The sequence below is a fragment of the Pristiophorus japonicus genome, chromosome 14, assembly GCF_044704955.1.
Source record: "Pristiophorus japonicus isolate sPriJap1 chromosome 14, sPriJap1.hap1, whole genome shotgun sequence".
NCBI classification, from domain to species: Eukaryota; Metazoa; Chordata; class Chondrichthyes; family Pristiophoridae; genus Pristiophorus; species Pristiophorus japonicus.
The window spans coordinates 3838267-3858043 of record NC_091990.1 but is presented as its reverse complement, the minus strand read 5'-3'; the positions used below and the strand labels follow the sequence as shown (position 1 = coordinate 3858043).

Below are 19777 nucleotides of genomic sequence, written 5' to 3'. Positions count from 1 at the left end.
CCGTTACAAAAGCACTTATAAAAACATTATTTATTGCAATCCCTAAAAGGAATGAACTTGCATTTATATAGCGCTTTTCACAACCTCAGGACAACCCAAAGCCCTTTAGTCAATGAAGTACTTTGAGTGCAGCCACTACTATAATGTAGGAAACACAGCAGCCAATTTGCACACAAGCAAGCTCCCACACACAGCAATGTGATAATGGCCAGATAATCTGTTTTAATGATGTTGTTTGAGGGAAAATATTGGCCATGAAACCGGAAGAACTCCCTAGCCCTTCTTTAAAATAGTGCAATGGGATCTTTTACCATGGGATCCACCAAAGAGGGCAGGCCAGACCTCGGTTTAACATTTCATCCAAAATACGGCACCTGTAGCAGTGCAGTGCTCCCTCGGTGCTACACTGGGGTGTCACCCGAGATTATTGTGCTGAAGTCTCTGTTGCCTTAGCAACACTTGTTTTTACAATTGGGTAGCTTGCTGGATCACTTCAAAGGGCTGCATATTCTGAGACTAGAGTAGGCCAGACCAGAGAAATTAGGCAGGTTCCCTTCCCTGAAGGACATTATTCAACCCGATGGGCTTTTAAAGACAATCCAGCAGCTCTGATGGTCATTTTTGCTGATGCCAAGCCATAAATGACCAGTCATTACATATTCCATTTCACCAGTTGCTGTGCTGGGATTTGAACACACAACCTCGGTATCATAATCACTAGATCAGCATACCTGGTGCTGCTCTTCCCTGGACCATCTCCAACGGTGGTAAATAGTTTGTGTGGCATGGCGACCAGAGTTGGACAAAATAAAGTCTGAACCATGCTTTTTTAAAGCCCCAGTATAACTTCCAGGTGATCTTCACCCTACTATGGTATGTATCCCAGCATTCTGCTTGCTTTTAATTGTTTCACCACGTTAGAAGTGATGACTCCACAGTCTCTCTCAATTCCATTATTAGTGCTCATCCTTGTGATTAATACGTAGTACTTCACATTCAGAAAGAAAAAGACTTAATTATATAGCGTCTTTCACAACAACCGGACCCCTCAAAGCTCTTTACAGACAATGAAGTATTTTTGGGAGTGTAGTCACTGTTGTAATGTAGGAAACGCAGCAGCCAATTTGCACACAGCAAGCTCCCACACACAGCAATGCAATAATGACCAGATAATCTGTTTTTTTGATTGAGGGATAAATATTGGCCAGGACACCAGGAATAGCTTCCCTGCTCTTCTTCGAAATAGTGCCGTGGGATCTTTTACATCCACCTGAGAGAGCAGACGGGGCCTCGGTTTAACGTCTCATCCTAAAGACGGCACCTCCGACAGTGTAGCACTCCCTCAGCACTGCACTGGAATGTCAGCCTAGATTTATGTGCTCAAGTCCCTGGAGTGGGACTTGAACCCACAACCTTCTGACTCCGAGGCAAGAGTGCTAGCCACTGAACCACAGCTGACAAGTGATGAATTTCACCCACTGTTTGACTGCCAATTTTATAGTCTATCTAAATTATTCTGCAAATCACTTCTATTTACATCACTCTTCCTATTTTGGTGCAGTGATTTAACGAGCCGCTTGACATCCCTGGTTTTACTTGCTCCACCATTGGCGGCTGGGTGTTCAGCTACGTAGGCCCTAATCTCTGGAATTCCCCACCTAAACCTCTCCGCCGCTCCTTCTTTAAGACGCCCCTTAAAACCTACCACTTTGACCGAACTTTTGGTCACCTGCCCCAAAAGCTCACATGGCTTGGTGTCAAATTCTTTTTGATAATGCTTCCGTGAAGTGTCTTGGGTCGTTTTACTACGTTAAGGAAGCTATATAAATGCAAGTAGTTGTTATTGAGCTTGCATGCAGTAGATTAGAAACACCAACAGTTCAAATACTGATCCTTAAAGGATCCCATTCAAGGTCCCAATCTGGACTTCATTCGAGTCCTCTCTACACTGCAAGACATTGTTAGACCACGATTCAAACGCAGTTCTGGCTGCTCCATTATATGAAGTGTATTAGAGCCTTACAGCAAAGATTCACTAGAACGAAACCAGGAACAGGGGTTACAGTGACAAGAACCTGTTTTTATACAGAACCCATCCCAACCTCAGCACTTCACAGCAAAACTAATTTCAAGTATTGCCACTGTTACGATGGCAGATGCAGCAGGCAATTTGCGCACAGTAATACGATGAATGACGGGTACATCTGTATTACTTGCAGGATAAAAGTTCGTTGTTATCCTACCAGAACGCCACAGCTCTACTGCAAAAAGTGCCATGGAATCTTTTAATACCCAGACTCGGTTTAACATTCATTCAAAAGGCAAGATCTCCAACAATGCAGCCCTCCCACAACGTTGCATTGCAATGTCAGTCTAAACTCGGAAATGTAGTAAACATTGAGGAGGACAGCAGCAGATTTCAGGAGGACAGACACACCGGTGAAATGGGCAGACACATGGCAGACACAAGTTAATGCAGGGAAGTGTGAAATGATGCATTTTGATTCAGGGCTGTGGCTCAGTGGGCAGTACTCCCACCTCGGAGTCAGAAGGTTGTGGGTTCCAGTCCCACTCATAAGAACATAATAAGAACATAAGAATTAGGAACAGGAGTAGGCCATCTAGCCCCTCGAGCCTGCTCCGCTATTCAACAAGATCATGGCTGATCTGGCCGTGGACTCAGCTCCACTTACCCGCCCGCTCCCCATAACCCTTAATTCCCTTATTGGTTAAAAATCTATCTATCTGTGACTTGGATACATTCCAATGAGCTAGCCTCAACTGCTTCCTTGAGCAGAGAATTCCACAGATTCACAACCCTCTGGGAGAAGAAATTCCTTCTCAACTCGGTTTTAAATTGTCTCCCCCGTATTTTGAGACTGTGCCCCCTAGTTCTAGTCTTCCCTACCAGTGGAAACAACCTCTCTGCCTCTATCTTGTCTATCCCTTTCATTATTTTAAATGTTTCTATAAGATCACCCCTCATCCTTCTGAACTTCAATGAGTAAAGACCCAGTCTACTCAATCTATCATCATAAGGTAACCCCCTCATCTCCGGAAATAGCCTCGTGAATCGTCTCTGTACCCCCTCCAAAGCCAGTATATCCTTCCTTAAGTAAGGTGACCAAAACTGCACGCAGTACTCCAGGTGCGGCCTTACCAATACCCTGTACAGTTGCAGAAGGACCTCCCTGCTTTTGTACTCCATCCCTCTCGCAATGAAGGCCAACATTCCATTCGCCTTCCTGATTACCTGCTGCACCTGCAAACTAACTTTTTGGGATTCATGCACAAGGACCCCCAGGTCCCTCTGCACCGCAGCATGTTGTAATTTCTCCCCATTCAAATAATATTCCCTTTTACTGTTTTTTTTCCCCAAGGTGGATGACCTCACACTTTCTAACATTGTATTCCATCTGCCAAACCTTAGCCCATTCGCTTAACCTATCTAAATCTCTTTGCAGCCTCTCTGTGTCCTCTACACAACCCGCTTTCCCACTAATCTTTGTTTCACTACACTCTGTCCCCTCTTCCAGATCATCTAGACACTTGAGCAGATAAATCTAGGCTGACACTCCCAGTGCAGTGCTGAGGGAGTGCCGCACTGTCGGAGGGGCAGTGCTGAGGGAGTGCCGCACTGTTGGAGGGGCAGTACTGAGGGAGCGCTGCACTGTCGGAGGGGCAGTACTGAGGGAGCGCTGCACTGTCGGAGGGGCAGTACTGAGGGAGCGCTGCACTGTCGGAGGGGCGGTACTGAGGGAGTGCTGCACTGTCGGAGGGGCGGTAGTGAGGGAGAGCTGCACTGTCGGAGGGGCAGTGCTGAGGGAGTACTGCACTATCGGAGGGGCAGTGCTGAGGGAGTACTGCACTGTTGGAGGGGCAGTGCTGAGGGAGCGCTGCACTGTCGGAGGGGCAGTGCTGAGGGAGTGCTGCACTGTCGGAGGGGCAGTGCTGAGGGAGTGCTGCACTATCGGAGGGGCAGTGCTGAGGGAGTACTGCACTGTTGGAGGGGCAGTGCTGAGGGAGTGCTGCACTGTCGGAGGGGCAGTGCTGAGGGAGTGCTGCACTGTCGGAGGGGCAGTGCTGAGGGAGTGCTGCACTGTTGGAGGGGCAGTGCTGAGGGAGTGCCACACTGTCGGAGGGGCAGTGCTGAGGGAGTGCTGCACTGTCGGAGGGGCAGTGCTGAGGGAGTGCTGCACTGTTGGAGGGGCAGTGCTGAGGGAGTGCCACACTGTCGGAGGGGCAGTGCTGAGGGAGTGCTGCACTGTCGGAGGTGCTGTCTGTCAAATGAGACATTAAACCGAGTCCCAGTCTGCTCTCTCAGCTGGGCGTAAAAGACTCTGCGGCTTTATTTCGAAGAAGAGCAGGGGAGTTATCCCCGGTGTCCTGGGACAATATTTATCCCTCACTAAAAACAGATTATCTGGTCATTACCACATTGCTGTTTATGGGAGCCTGCTGTGCCTGCTGCTGCATTTCCTACATTACACCAGTGACCACACTTTAAAACAAAAGTACTTCATTGGCTGTAAAGCACTTTGCAACGTCCTGAGGTTGTGAAAGGCGCTATAGAAATACAAGTCTGTCTTTCTTTCCCAGTGGCTTCAGAATAAAATCCTTTCTTCTGTTTTGTTCCTGGGGATCAAATGTAACATCCTAGACTCGGAGTTAATCCCACTAATACATCAGGAAGGCCAATGGAATCTTGGCCTTTATTGCAAAGGGGATGGAGTATAAAAGCAGGGAAGTCTTGCTACAGTTATACAGGGTATTGGTGAGGCCACACCTGGAGTACTGCATGCAGTTTTGGTTTCCATATTTACGAAAAGATATACTTGCTTTGGAGGCAGTTCAAAGAAGGTTCACTCGGTTGATTCCGGGGATGAGGGGGTTGACTTATGAAGAAAGGTTGAGCAGGTTGGGCCTCTATTCATTGGAGTTCAGAAGAATGAGAAACATAGAAAATAGGTGCAGGAGTAGGCCATTGGGCCCTTCGAGCCTGCACCGCCATTCAATAAGTTCATGGCTGATCATTCACCTCAGTACCCCTTTCCTGCTTTCTCTCCATACCCCTTGATCCCTTTAGCCGTAAGGGCCATATCTAACTCCCTCTTGAAGATATCCAATGAACTGGCCTCCACAACTTTCTGTGGTAGAGAATTCCACAGGTTAACAACTCTCTGAGTGAAGAAGTTTCTCCTCATCTCAGTCCTAAATAGCTCACCCCTTATCCTTAGACTCTGTCCCCTGGTTCTGGACTTCCCCCAACATCGGGAACATTCTTCCTGCCTCTAATCTGTCCAATCCCGTCAGAATTTTATACGTTTCTATGAGATCGTCTCTCATTCTTCTAAACTCCAGTGAATACAGGCCCAGTCGATCCAGTCTCTCCTCATATGTCAGTCCTGCCATCCCGGGAATCAGTCTGGTGAACCTTCGCTGCACTCCCTCAATAGCAAGAATGTTCTTCCCCAGATTAGGAGACAAAAACTGAACACAATATTCCAGGTGAGGCCTCACTAAGGCCCTGTACAGCTGTAGTAAGACCTCCCTGCTCTTATACTCAAATCCCCTAGTTATGAAGGCCAACATGCCATTTGCCTTCTTCACCGCCTGCTGTACCTGCATGCCAACTTTCAATGACTGATGTACCATGACACCCAGGTCTCGTTGCACCTCCCCTTTTCCTAATCTGTCACCATTCAGATAATATTCTGCCTTCCTGTTTTTGCCATGAAAGTGGATAACCTCACATTTATCCATATTTATCCACTGGTTCCCCTTTATCCACCCTGTTCGTTACATCCTCAAAGAACTCCAGCAAATTTGTCAAACATGACTTCCCCTTCATAAATTCATGTTGACTCTGCCTGACCAAATTTTGCTATTCCAAATGTCCTGCTACTGCTTCTTTAATAATGGACTCCAACATTTTCCCAACCACAGTAAGACCTCCCTGCTCCTATACTCAAATCCCCTAGCTATGGAGGCCATCATACCGTTTATCTTTTTCACCGCCTGCTGTACCTGTATGCCAACTTTCAATGACTGATGAACCATGACACCCAGGTCTCGTTGCACCTCCCCTTTTCCTAATCTGCCGCCATTCAGATAATATTCTGCCTTTGAGTTTTTGTCACTAAAGTGGATAACCTCACATTTATCCACATTATACTGCATCCGCCACTCACCTAACCTGTCCAAGTCACCCTGCAGACTTTTAGCATCCTTCTCACAGCTCACACCGCCACCCAGCTAAGTGTCATCTGCAAATTTGGAGATATTACACTCAATTCCCTCATCCAATTCATTAATGTATATTGTAAATAGCTGGGGTCCCAGCACTGAGCCCTGCGGCACCCCACTAGTCACTGCCTGCCATTCTGAAAAGGACCCGTTTATCTGGACTCTCTGCTTCCTGTCTGCCAACCAGTTCTCTATCCACATCAGTACATTACCCCCAATACCATGTGCTTTAATTTTGCACATCAGTCTCTTGTGTGGGACCTTGTCAAAAGCCTTTTGAAAGTCCAAATACACCACATCCACTGGTTCTCCCTTGTCCACTCTGCTAGTTACATCCTCAAAAAATTCTAGAAGATTTGTCAAGCAGGATTTCCCTTTCATAAATCCATGCTGACTTAGTCCGATCCCATCGCTGCTTTCCAAAAGTGTTGTTAATTCATCTTTAATAATTGATTCCAACATTTCCCCCACTACTGATGTCAGGCTAACCGGTCTATAATTACCCGTTTTCTCTCTCCTTCCTTTCTTAAAAAGTGGTGTTACATTAGCTACCCTCCAATCCATAGGAACCGATCCAGAGTCAATCGACTGTTGAAAAATGATGACCAATGCATCCACTATTTCTAGGGCTACCTCCTCTTTCGATCTTATCGAGACGTATAAGATTATGAGGGGGCTTGACAAGGTGGATGCAGAGAGGATGCTTCCACTGATGGGGAGACTAGAACTCGAGGGCATGATCTTAGAATCAGGGGCCGCCCATTTAAAACTGAGATGAGGAGGAATTTCTTCTCTCAGAGGGTTGTAAATCTGTGGAATTCGCTGCCTGAGAGAGCTGTGGAAGCTGGGACATTGATTATATTTAAGACAGAAATAGAGTGTTTCTTAACCAATAAGGAACTAAGGGGTTATGGGGAGCGGGCAGGGAAGTGGAGCTGAGTCCATGATTGGATCAGCCATGATCGTATTAAATGGCGGAGCAGGCTCGAGGGGCTCTATGGCCTACTCCTGCTCCCATTTCCTATGTTCCAACAGGAGCAGCAGCCGAACAGAATGGGTCATTTCAACAAGGTTTGTGTGCTGCACGTGGCTGATTGTTCTGCCAATATTTGGTTTCCAGCGGCATCTGTCCATCGCTCCAACTTTCCCCAGCTGGAGCTCTTCAACAATCCATCATATAGTTCCTCACGACCCTAGAACGTTTTCTATTGGTTTAAACTCTCCAAACATCCATTAACTACCGTCAGGTGTCAGCTGTGAGAGAATATACAGAGCCTTAACTTTTCATTTTGGTATATAATAAAATGCTCTGCTGACCAAAAGGTTTTTCCGAAGTGAAGTAAAGTTGGTGAATGTAACAGATTGTCTTTCACTGATAAATGGAGATGGACGACCAGCTGTGATGTGCAGATAGCAGACCTGGACAGTACAAATGGGCTTGGTCATAGACAACAGGGATTAACAAACCCCCTTGGATTTCGTGTCTACAATGCAGAGGCCACAAGGTTGTAAAATGACTTATGGTGGCAAATTGGAGGAGTCAAACCGTGGGAATTCTGAAAAACAGTGCTGAGGGAGTGCTGCACTGTCGGAGGTGCCGTCTTTCGGATGAGATGTTAAACCGAGGCCCCGTCTGCCCTTTCAGATGGACGTAAAGGATCACATATAACTGTTCTTCGAAATAGTGCTAACAGTGACTACATTTCAAAAGTACTTCATTGGCTGTAAAGTGCTTTGAGGTGTCCAGTGGTCATGAAAGGCACTATATAAATGCAAGATTTTCTTTCGAGTTGGGGTGCACAAAAAAATGTGTTCCTAAATTATCCACACGTCCTTGGTTTAGGAGTGGTTTTTAAATCAATGAATACAGACTGCTCTGACAATGCCTTTATTACACATCGTTACAAGGATTGACACAATGTTATTCAGGCAGCGTACAACCAGAGCAGCTGCAATTAGGGATGGGCAATAAATACCCACATCCCGTGAGCAAATACATTTAAAAAAAGAAAAATGAGCATTATGAAAATGTTGCCTTCACTGATTAAAGACAAAAACTATGGGTGCACTCAGACTTAAAACTAATTATACATTAGCAGAGAGGTCAATAACCAGGGGCCATAGGTTGAAAGTAATCGGTGGGAGGTTTAGAGGGGATTTGAGGGGAAATTTCTTCACCCAGAGGGTGGTGGGGGTCTGGAACTCACGGCCTGAAAGGGTGGTAGAGGCAGAAACCCTCACCACATTTAAGAAGTACTTGGATGTGCACTTGAAGTGCCGTAACCTGCAGGGCTACGGACCGAGAGCTGGAAAGTGGGATTAGGCTGGGTAGCTCTTTGTCGGCCGGCACAGCACTGCAGTGACCTCCCCTGCCCTCCAGTGACCTCCCCTGCCCTCCAGTGACCTCCCCTGCCCTCATGACCCTGCGCAGTGGGTGACTGGGTTTTAGCTTCCTCTATAGACACGCTCACTGAAAGGTCGCGCAGTGTGTCGTCAGCATCGCAGGGACTCTGTAAACCACTTTATCACTGCTTCAATGTCACTCACACCCTATCATAGTTACTACCACGCAGTGCCAACATCCCCCTGAATGAAGGTCTGGTACAGATCCCGTGAGCCGATGCTGTTTCACTAGGAGGGCAGACGCACCAACATCAGTGTCCTCGGCCAGGCCAACATCCCCAGTATCGAAGCACTGACCACACTCAACCAGCTCCATTGGGCGGGCCACATTGTTCGCATGCCAGACACGAGACTCCCAAAGCAAGCGCTCTACTCGGAACTCCTACACGGCAAGCGAGCTCCAGGTGGGTAGAAGAAACGTTTCAAGGACACCCTCAAAGTTTCTCTGATAAAGTGCAACATCCCCACCGACACCTGGGAGTCCCTGGCCAAAGACCGCCCTAAGTGGAGGAAGAGCATCCGGGAGGGCGCTGAGTACCTCGAGTCTCGTCGCCGAGAGCATGCAGAAACCAAGCGCAGGCAGCGGAAGGAGCGTGCGGCAAACCAGACTCCCCACCCACCCTTTCCTCCAACCACTGTCTGTCCCACCTGTGACAGAGACTGTAATTCCCGTATTGGACTGTTCAGCCACCTGAGAACTCACTTTTAGAGTGGAAGCAAGTCTTCCTCGATTTCAAGGGACTGCCTGTGATGATGATGATGATGATGACTGGCTAACGTACCAGTGAATCGCCTCGGCATCATCATCCTGATTTGTGAAATTGCAGCCAAGCGAATAATGCAGCAATAGGGATCCAGTGGAAAAACCTCCTTCTTCTTGGGCAGTCCCCCGGAGTCGCGGATGACTTGCTCCCACACTAACACCAGTTCTCAGGTGACTGATGAGCCCAATGTGGGACCTACAGTCTCTGTCACAGGTGGGGCAGACGGTGGTTGGGGGGACGGGTGGGTGGGGGGGCTTGGGTTGCCGTGCGCTCCTTCCGCTGTTTGCGCTTGGCCTCCGCGTGCTCCCGGCGAAGGGACTCGAGGTGTTCAGCGCCTTCCCGGATGCGCCTCTTCCAATTTCAACCGTCTTAGGCCGGGGATTCACAGGAGTCGGTGAGGATGTTACATTTTTTTCAAGGAGGCTTTGAGAGTGTCCTTGAAACGTTTTCTCTGCCCTCCTGGGACTCGCTTGCCGTGTCGGAGCTCGGAGTAGAGCGCTTGTTTTGGGAGTCTAGTATCGGGCATGCGGACAATGTCCATCGGAGCTGGTCGAGTGTGGTCAATGCTTCAATAGGGCTCCGGTTAAAAACCACCGTGCCCGTGGATGCATGCTCGGGATTTAGGAAGTAACATCCATGTGGGGGAGTATGACTGAGTCCCCACTCAAGAGTCGATCCCCATCTGCAGATTCAAAGGCAGCCACTGGTGCCACAGCATTGCAGTCCAATAGCAGCAAAGGTCGGGGCAGGGTTTATTCTTTGGCTGCAATCAGGAGAAATCGTGCCCAAAATGGGCTCGGAATTTATGCTGGTTGCAGTTCAAGTTTTGGACAAAATCAATTTGCATAATCACACAACGTAAAATCTTCAATCAGCCAGTTTGAATGGGATGTGTAGTCTCTTAAAGGGGCCACGCACCCCCCCAAAAAATGAGAGAGAGCATTGGTGCTCAGTCCTCCTCCCTGTGAGTAACCAGATCTAAAATCACTGAAAATGACTTTAATAAACTATACTGAACTATTTAATAGTTTCACTAATGTTCACTGGTCCATTTCTTAGTAAATTAAATATTTTCTAACGTGGAAAACAAATCTTTCAAAATGTGCCGACTAGCGCTTGTAAAAGAATGAGCGCAATTTGAAGTGCCTTCCCGAACCAGTGCATCGGGAGGAACCTCACAATGTCGCCCCGAGGGCGTGGCCTGTTGTGTGGGCGGGGCCTGATCCGGGCGAACTGAAACTTGAACCGCCATTAAGGATCACGGAAAACACAGGCGCGAGTGGTTTTGGGTGCTGTAATGTATTTGCTTTGCTTTAGAATTCATAGCAACACATTGCTATTAAGAACTAGTTGGTTTATTAGCAAAGGTTTAACAATCACACGACACATTACCAGTTCATCCACCAGGCTCACAACTGCATACCTCATCGTGGATCCCCTGAATCCAACTGGCTGGGGTTTTATTGAGTCTTCTGAACATCACGTGATTGGCTAAGCCATTCCCAACTCAACAGCTCTACAACTATTTTGGTAGAAACATTAATACAAGTGCCCCCTGATTAAAGGGGGGGGGGGCACTAAAACTGACACATTAAACAAATTAAACTTTTGACAGTAAACTTAAATCAAATTAAAATTTAGTTGCCGGGGGTGATGATGCACTCCAGTCCCTCCAGCGCCCACCTCTCGCGGAAGGCTGCGAGTGTACCGGTGAACACCGCGTGCGCCATCTCCAAGGACACCGTGGCTCGGATGTAACCGCGGAAGAGAGGCAGGCAGTCGGGCTGAACGACCCCCTCGAACGACCGGACCGTTTCATGGTCAACAGCTCTACAAACCAGTGAGCATATTCACAGGGGCATACATTGCAGGCGTAACTATGCATTAAAAATTGGGCTGATTCCACTTAGGTTGCACCGATATTCCGAGCGCAAATTCTAGCCCCGGAGCCTCGATCCAGTTTGCTTTCATGCTTAACAAGAGATCTTTATGGTAGAGAACACTAATAATATTCCAACAGTGGCTAGTCAAGGGGCTATGGGGGGTGGGGAGGAACTTAACACAATCACAATCACTAAGGAGGTGGTACTCAGTAAGATAATGGGACTAAAGGCAGATAAATCCCCTGGACCTGATGGTTTGCATCCTAGGGTCTTAAGAGAAGTAGCGGCAGGGATTGTGGATGCATTGGTTGTAATTTACCAAAATTCCCTGGATTCTGGGGAGGTCCCAGCAGATTGGAAAACTGTAAATGTAACGCCCCATTTAAAAAAGGAGGCAGACAAAAAACAGGAAACTATAGACCAGTTAGCCTAACATCTGTGGTTGGGAAGATGTTGGAGCCCATTATTAAAGAAGCAGTAGCAGGACATTTGGAAAAATTTGGTCAGGCAGAGTCAGCATAGATTTATGAAGGGGAAGTCATGTTTGGCAAATTTGCTAGAATTTTTTGAGGATGTAAAACAGGGTGGATAAAGGGGAACCAATGGATGTAGTGTATTTGGACTTCCAGAAGGCATTTGACAAGGTGCCACATAAAAGGTTACTGCACAAGATAAAAGATCAAGGGGTTGGGGGTAATATATTATCGTGGATCGATGATTGGCTAACTAACAGAAAACAGAGAGTCGGGATAAATGGTTCATTCTCGGGTTGGCAAACAGTAACCAGTGGGATGCCGCAGGGATCAGTGCCGGGACCTCAACTATTTACAATCTATATTAACGATTGGAGGAAGGGACTGAGTGTAACGTAGCCAAGTTTGCCAACGATACAAAAGATGGGAGGAAAAGCAATGTGTGAGGAGGACACACAAAATCTGCAAAAGGACATAGACAGGCTAAGTGAGTGGACAAAAATTTGGCAGATGGAGTATAATGTTGGTCGAAAAAAATCAAAGAGCAAGTTATTATTTAAATGGAGAAAGATTGCAAAGTGCCGCAGTACAGCGGGACCTGGGGGTACTTGTGCATGAAACACAAAAGGTTAGTATGCAGGTACAGCAAGTAATCAGGAAGGCCAATGGAATCTTGGCTTTTATTGCAAAGGGGATGGAGTATAAAAGCAGGGAAGTCTTGCTACAGTTATACAGGGTATTGGTGAGGCCACACCTGGAATACTGCGTGCAGTTTTGGTTTCCATATTTAAGAAAGGATATACTTGCTCTGGAGGCAGTTCAGAGAAGGTTCACTAGATTGATTCCGGAGATGAGAGGGTTGACTGATGAGGAAAGGTTGAGTAGGTTGGGCCTCTACTCATTGGAATTCAGAAGAATGAGAGGTGATCTTATCAAAATGTATAAGATTATGAGGGGGCTTGACAAGGTGGATGCAGAGAGGTTGTTTCCACTGATAGGCGAGACTAGAACTAGGGGGCATAATCTTAGAATAAGGGGCCGCCCATTTAAAACTGAGATGAGGAGAAATTTCTTCTCTCAGAGGGTTGTGGATCTGTGGAATTCGCTGCCTCAGAGAGCTGTGGAAGCTGGGACATTGAATAAAGTTAAGACAGAAATAGACAGTTTCTTAAACGACAAGAGCATAAGGGGTTATGGGGAGCGGGCGGGGAAGTGGACTCGAGTCCATAATCGGATCAGCCATGATCGTATTAAATGGCAGAGCAGCCTCAAGGCCTTCCTGTATGGCCTTCTCCTGCTCCTATTTCTTATGTTCTTATCACTTCGAGCACCACCCATCACCTCTGCTACCACGTCACATCATCATAGGCAGTCCCTCGGAATCGAGGAAGACTTGCTTCCACTCTAAAAGTGAGTTCTCAGGTGACTGAACAGTCCAATACGGGAATTACAGTCTCTGTCACAGGTGGGACAGACAGTGGTTGAAGGAAAGGGTGGGTGGGGAGTCTGGTTTGCCGCACGCTCCTTCCGCTGCCTGCACTTGCTTTCTGCATGCTCTCGGCGACGAGACTCGAGGTGCTCAGCGCCCTCCCGGATGCTCTTCCTCCACTTAGGGCGGTCTTTGGCCAGGGACTCCCAGGTGTCGGTGGGAATGTTGCACAAGAAGGTTGATAACCCCATAAAAATACCTTCATAAAAGTGGCAAAGGCGATTTTTGAAGGCATATGATCACCGGCAAACAAGACCCAAAGGAAGCGACTGATGTGTGGCAACCATTGAGAATATTCTCCATTTAAAGGGACCTCATCTTTGCTAAAAAGTAGTTGGCCAAGGCTTTGTGGTTGGGGGAGGCAGTGGAGGGGAACAAAATCCCTTCCATCATATTGCACGCCATGCTCTAGTGCTGTGCTTTAATCTTACTCTTATACGTTCCTGGGATGTGGGTGTCGCTGGCAAGGCCGGCATTTATTGTCCGTCCCTAATTGCCCCTTGAGAAGGTGGTGGTGAGCCGCCGCCTTGAACCGCTGCAGTCCGTGTGGTGAAGGTGCTGTTAGGGAGGGCGTTGGATGCCGGATGGTCCGTCCGCTATTATTCTTACTGTTTTCCATCGCGGTATTTTACAACTGAGTGGCTTGCTCAGGCTCATCAGAGGGCAGCCAAGTGTCAACCACGCTGCTGTGGGTCTGGAGTTGTGATATACAACACTCCCGGCGCAGACTCGATGGGCCCAATGGCCTCCTTCCTGGCTGTACTATTCTGTGATTATACCGAGGTAAGTCTGAGAGATCAGAGTCGCACTGTGGAGCCTGGCTAGTGGTCCGCACGGCACTGGAAATACAGCAATATTTATCCCCAACCTGTGCATCCTTGCTGCTCGAAAAGTTTATAAAATTACTGCCAAAATGTTTTTGACAAATCTTTATTTTGACATCAAGGGTCGAAATTGCCGCTTTTTTGAAGAGCCGGCGGTAATGGTTCGGTGAGCACTTACCGCTCAGTCGGGGCGGAGGTGCGGACATTTGAGAAATTGCCCTCCTTTAGTTTTGTGGCGGTATACGGGACCAGCCCGTCCAGCTAGCCGCCCCGTCGAGCACGCGCCAACCCCTTACCAACCCCCTTTCCGCCCCGCGTGGGAAGTAGCCCCAGGGGAGCGGAGCCGGCACCGCTCGGTGCCCCCGACAGCTTTCCCCGGCGGCACACTTCTCGTGGCTGGGCGGCGGGTCCGCCCTTAAAGGGAAAGGCGCACTGTTTACGGCCGCCATTTTAAAAAAAATGTCGGTCGACTCCCAATTCAGTCCGACAATGGCGGCCACGGGTTCGGCCGGGCCGCCAACAGGCAGCCCCCCCACCCCCCTGCACCCCCTCTTGGGTACTGGGCCACTGGCCTGGCCGAAACCCACCCTAGTGGCCCAGTGGGCATCACTAAAGTTTATGCCGAGCTCGCAGCGGCCCGCCCCTTTAACTGACATGGTCAGTACGCCGCTCATGAATCCGCCCGCCTTCTGCCCCGCCACTACCAGACGTCATCGCCCGACAGAAGAAAAATTTTAAAAGAGGGCAAAATCACTTCAGACACTGCCCCAACGATTGGGGCGGTAAATCAACAAGGAAAACGATGAGTTCATCCTGTTTCGGTCGGAGGGCAATTTGGGCCCCCAATGGTTTTGAAGGGGTGCAGTTATTAAAACAGAACGTTTTCCGCAGTACTGATAAATAAAATTCTATTTTAAAGTCAAAACATTCAAACAACACCACAAGGTTTTGAATAATGTTTAGCATCAGGCACCACACATGCTAATTTTAAACTGAAAACATAACTGGCAAAACAAAAGGATTGGACGGAAGAGGCTTACTCACACGGTCTGCTTTGCCAGCATTCAATGGGGAATACTTCGTGTCTTTTATGGGGCTTCAGCTTAAATTAGCCGCAGCTGGGGCAATTTAGTCCGTGTTATTAAAGTGTTTCATACAGGACAGGACGGTCCATTTTTTATTTTTTAATTCTCAGGATAGACTGGCACACAGAAGTCAGATCAGCATCTGTCGCCAATACCCGCACAATGCACCCAGTGGAGAATATACAGCACAGAAACAGGCCATTGGGCCCAGCTAGTCTGTACCTCAGCCGGGTCTCCTCCTCCCACATTCCCTGTCAGCTGGGTGGTCACGCAGCCCTGAACCGGCTTTCTCAACGTTAAGAGTCGCGCATGCACCAAACTGCGAATGGGCCGCGTATCCCCAAAAAATAAGACGGAACATCGGTCGCCTGCCATCTGCCTCATCTCTGCCTTTCCGCGAATCTTTCTATTCCCCTTTCTCTCATGCACTCGCCTAATTTCCTTTTGAAAGCATCCGAGCTATTCGCCTCAACCACTTCCTGTAGTCCCGAGTCCCACATTCTAACCACTCGTTGAGTAAAGACATTTCTTCTTATTTCCCGATTGGATTTATTAGTGACTATCTTGTATTTAGAAACATAGTAAATAGGTGCAGGAGTAGGCCATTCGGCCCTTCGAGCCTGCACCACCATTCAATAAGATCATGGCTGATCCTTCCTTCAGTACCCCTTTCCTGCTTTCTCTCCATACCCCTTGATCCCTTTAGCCGTAAGGGCCACATCTAACTCCCTCTTGAAAATATCTAATGAACTGGCATCAACAACTTTCTGTGATAGAGAATTCTACAGGTTCACAACTCTCTGAGTGAAGAAGTTTCTCCTCATCTCGGTCCTAAATGGCTTACCCCTTATCCTTAGACTGTGACCCCTGGTTCTGGACTTCCCAAACATCGGGAACATTCTTCCTGCATCTAACCTGTCCAGTCCCATCAGAATTTTATATGTTTCTATGAGATCCCCTCTCATCCTTCTAAATTCCAGTGAGTATAAGCCTAGTTGATCCAATCTTTATGGCCCCTAGTTTTGGATTTTCTCACAAGTGGAAACATTCTCTCCACATCTACCCTGTCCAACCCATTATTTTAAAGAACTCCATCAGTTCACCTCTAAGCCTTCTCTGTTCTAAAGTAAAAAGCTCCAGCCTGTTCAATCTTTCCCAATAGCTGTGCTCTGTCTGTTCTGGTATCATCCTTGTAAACCTATTTGCATTTTCTCGACTGTTTCTGTGGCTTTTTCCGGCCACATATCCACGGCATAACTAAGACCGCCTGTTTCCACCTCGGTAACATCGCCTATCTCCACCCCTGCCTCAGCTCATCCGCTGCTGAAACCCTCATCCCCGCCTTTGTTACCTCCAGACTTGACTACTCCAATGCACTCCTGGGCTGGCCTCCCACATTCCACCCTGCGTAAATTTGAGGTGATCCAAAACTCGGCTGTCTGTGTCCTAACTCACACCAAGTCCCGTTCACCCATTACCCCTATACTCGCTGACCTACATTGGTTCCCGGTTAAGCAAATCCTCATAAGAACATAAGACCATAAGAAATAGGAGCAGGAGTAGGCCATACGGCCCCTTGAGCCTGCTCCGCCATTCAATAAGATCATGGCTGATCTGATCATGGACTCGGGTCCACTTCCCTGCCCGCTCCCCATAACCCCCCTTATCGTTTAAGAAACTGTCTATTTCTGTCTTAAATTTATTCAATGTCCCAGCTTCAAGAGCTCTCTGAGGCACGAAGTCCACAGATTCACAACCCTCTGAGAAGAAATTTCTCCTCATCTCAGTTTTAAATGGGCGGCCCCTTATTCTAAGATTATGCCCCCTAGTTCTAGTCTCCCCCATCAGTGGAAACATCCTCTCTGCATCCACCTTGTCAAGCCCCCTCATAATCTTATACGTTTCGATAAGATCACCTCTCATTCTCTGAATTTCAATGAGTACTCAACCTTTCCTCGTAAGTCAACCCCCTCATCCCCGGAATCAACCGAGTGAACCTTCTCTGAACTGTCTCCAAAGCAAGTATATCCTTTTCAAAATTCTCATCCTGGTTTACAAATCCCTCCGTGACCTCGCCCCTCCCTATCTCTGTAATCTCCTTAAGCCTCACAATCACCCAGAGATGTCGGAGCTCCTCAAATTCTGCCCTTTTGAGCATCCCTGATTATAATCGCTGAACCATCGGTGGCCGTGCCTTCAGCTGCCTGGGCCCCAAGCTCTGGAATTCCTTCCCTTAACCTCTCGCCTCTCTGCCCCTCTTTCCTCCTGGGGGTACTTGTGCATGAAACACAAAAGGTTAGTATGCAGGTACAGCAAGTGATCAGGAAGGCCAATGGAATCTTGGCCTTTATTGCAAAGGGGATAGAATATAAAAGCAGGGAAGTCTTGCTACAGTTATACAGGGTATTGGTGAGGCCACACCTGGAATACTGCGTGCAGTTTTGGTTTCCATATTTACGAAAGGATATACTTGCATTGGAGGCAGTTCAGAGAAGGTTCACTAGGTTGATTCCGGAGATGAGAGGGTTGACTTATGAGGAAAGGTTGAGGAGGTTGGGCCTCTACTCATTGGAATTCAGAAGAATGAGAGGTGATCTTATCGAAACGTATAGATTATGAGGGGGCTCGACAAGGTGGATGCAGAGAGGATGTTTCCACTGATGGGGGGGGACTAGAACTAGGGGGCATGATCTTAGAATAAGGGGCTGCCCATTTAAAACTGAGATGAGGAGGAATTTCTTCGCTCAGAGGGTTGTAAATCTGTGGAATTCACTGCCTCAGAGAGCTGTGGAAGCTGGGACATTGAATAAATTTAAGACAGATTGACAGTTTCTTACCGATAAGGGAATAAGGGGTTATGGGGAGCGGGCGGGGAAGTGGACCTGAGTCCATGATCAGATCAGTCATGATAGTATTAAATGGCGGAGCAGGCTCGAGGGGCCGTACTCCTGCTCCTATTTCTTACGCTCTTTAAGACACTCCTTAAAACCTCTCTCTTTGACCAAGCTTTTGGTTATCTGCCCTAATTTCCTATGTGACAGTGTCAAATTTATTTGTTTATGTTTTATAACGCTCCTGTGAAGCACCTTGGGACGTTTCCCTACGTTAAAGGTGCTATATAAATATAAGTTGTTGTTGTTTTATTGCATGCAGACCAGAAGAGTGCAGAGTACTCCATGGCGACATGACCCGGGTACTAGACCAGTTTAACATAACTTCACTACTTTTGAATTCCATATCTCTAGAAATAAATCCCAGTACATTTTTAGTAAAACCCATCTAATTGACAGGGGACAGATCAATGGTGCTGTGCGGGTCTGGTTTCACAAACTGGCATTGAGTAAGATACACAATGAAGCTTGGCAGCGGACTGAACGGCCAATTGCCCAGATTCCACCATTGCACCCACGTCTTGCACAGTGCCCACATCTCACCAACCTGTTGCTTTTGGTCCCACTTAATTTTGAACTTCAAATGGTCATTAAAAAGCACGGGAGCCCAGAAATCAGACTTCGTGATTGGAACTGGAGCTGTGGCTCAGTGGGCAATACCCTCGTCTCAGAGTCAGGAGGTTGTGGGTTCGAGTCCCACTCCAGGGACTTGATAAATCTAGGCTGACACTCCCAGTGCAGTGCTGAGGGAGTGCTGCACAGTCGGAGGTGCCTTCTTTCGGATGAGACGTTAAACCGAGGCCCCGTCTGCGCTCTCAGGGGGATGTAAAAGATCCCATGGCACTATTCCGAAGAGCAGCGAGAGTTATCCCCGCCAATATTTATCCCTCAATCAACTTCACTAAAACAGATTATCTGGGTCATTATCATGTTGCTTATTGTGGGAGCTTGCTGCGCGCAAATTGGCTGCCGCGTTTCCTACATTACAACACTCCAGAAGTACTTCCTTGGCTGCAAAGTGCTTTGAGGTGTCCGATGGTCGTGAAAGGCGCTATATAAATGCAATCTGTCTTTGTTTATATCATTAGACATTGCCTTTCGAATGTTAAGCATCACTGGCCACATTTAACATTTCACAGAGAATAACTCCCCTTCCTCTTACAATACTTTCTCATTATCCACTCCATAGGTCAGGAAACACCAAAAACGTTTCACCAACACAGCGATTACACGAGCAGTTCTGGGGAACAGATGGGCGGCCAGCAGAAAGCACACGAGTTCATACCTTGAGCTCAGCACCACTGACTGACGGGTCTGTGACTCCTCTTCAGCCCGGGCTGTGCTGAGCAATCCAAAAATCCTCCAGCTATCTTCAAATCGTGCTCTGTAAAGCAGTCCTCTCGCCCACTTTTTAAAAAACGAATTTGATCTGGCTCTTCACATCCTTGCGTTCGTTCTCTCTCTCTCTCACACACACACACACACACACACAGCTGGATACGCAACAAATCGTAAATACTGCACAACAGCTGGCTGTATTATCTAGCCTCGTTTAAAATCGCTCCCAGCAGAGCCAGAAACTTTGGGTTCCTCAAAACGCGAGGCAGCGTAAATTAGTCTGAAATGTGTTGAGCACCTGGACGGAACCATCATAAACAGCCCCCATTATTACCTAACCTCCCCTCCCCTCCCGAAGCAGTGCTAGCCTTGGGAACGCCT

The 19777-nt window shown here is 47.7% G+C and overlaps 1 protein-coding gene across 1 annotated transcript in view; it reads right to left on the bottom strand.

Moving 5' to 3' along the window:
• Positions 1-19777, bottom strand: part of scmh1 (Scm polycomb group protein homolog 1) — a 229958-nt gene that overhangs the window by 73429 nt on the left and 136752 nt on the right. The window lies entirely within an intron of this gene.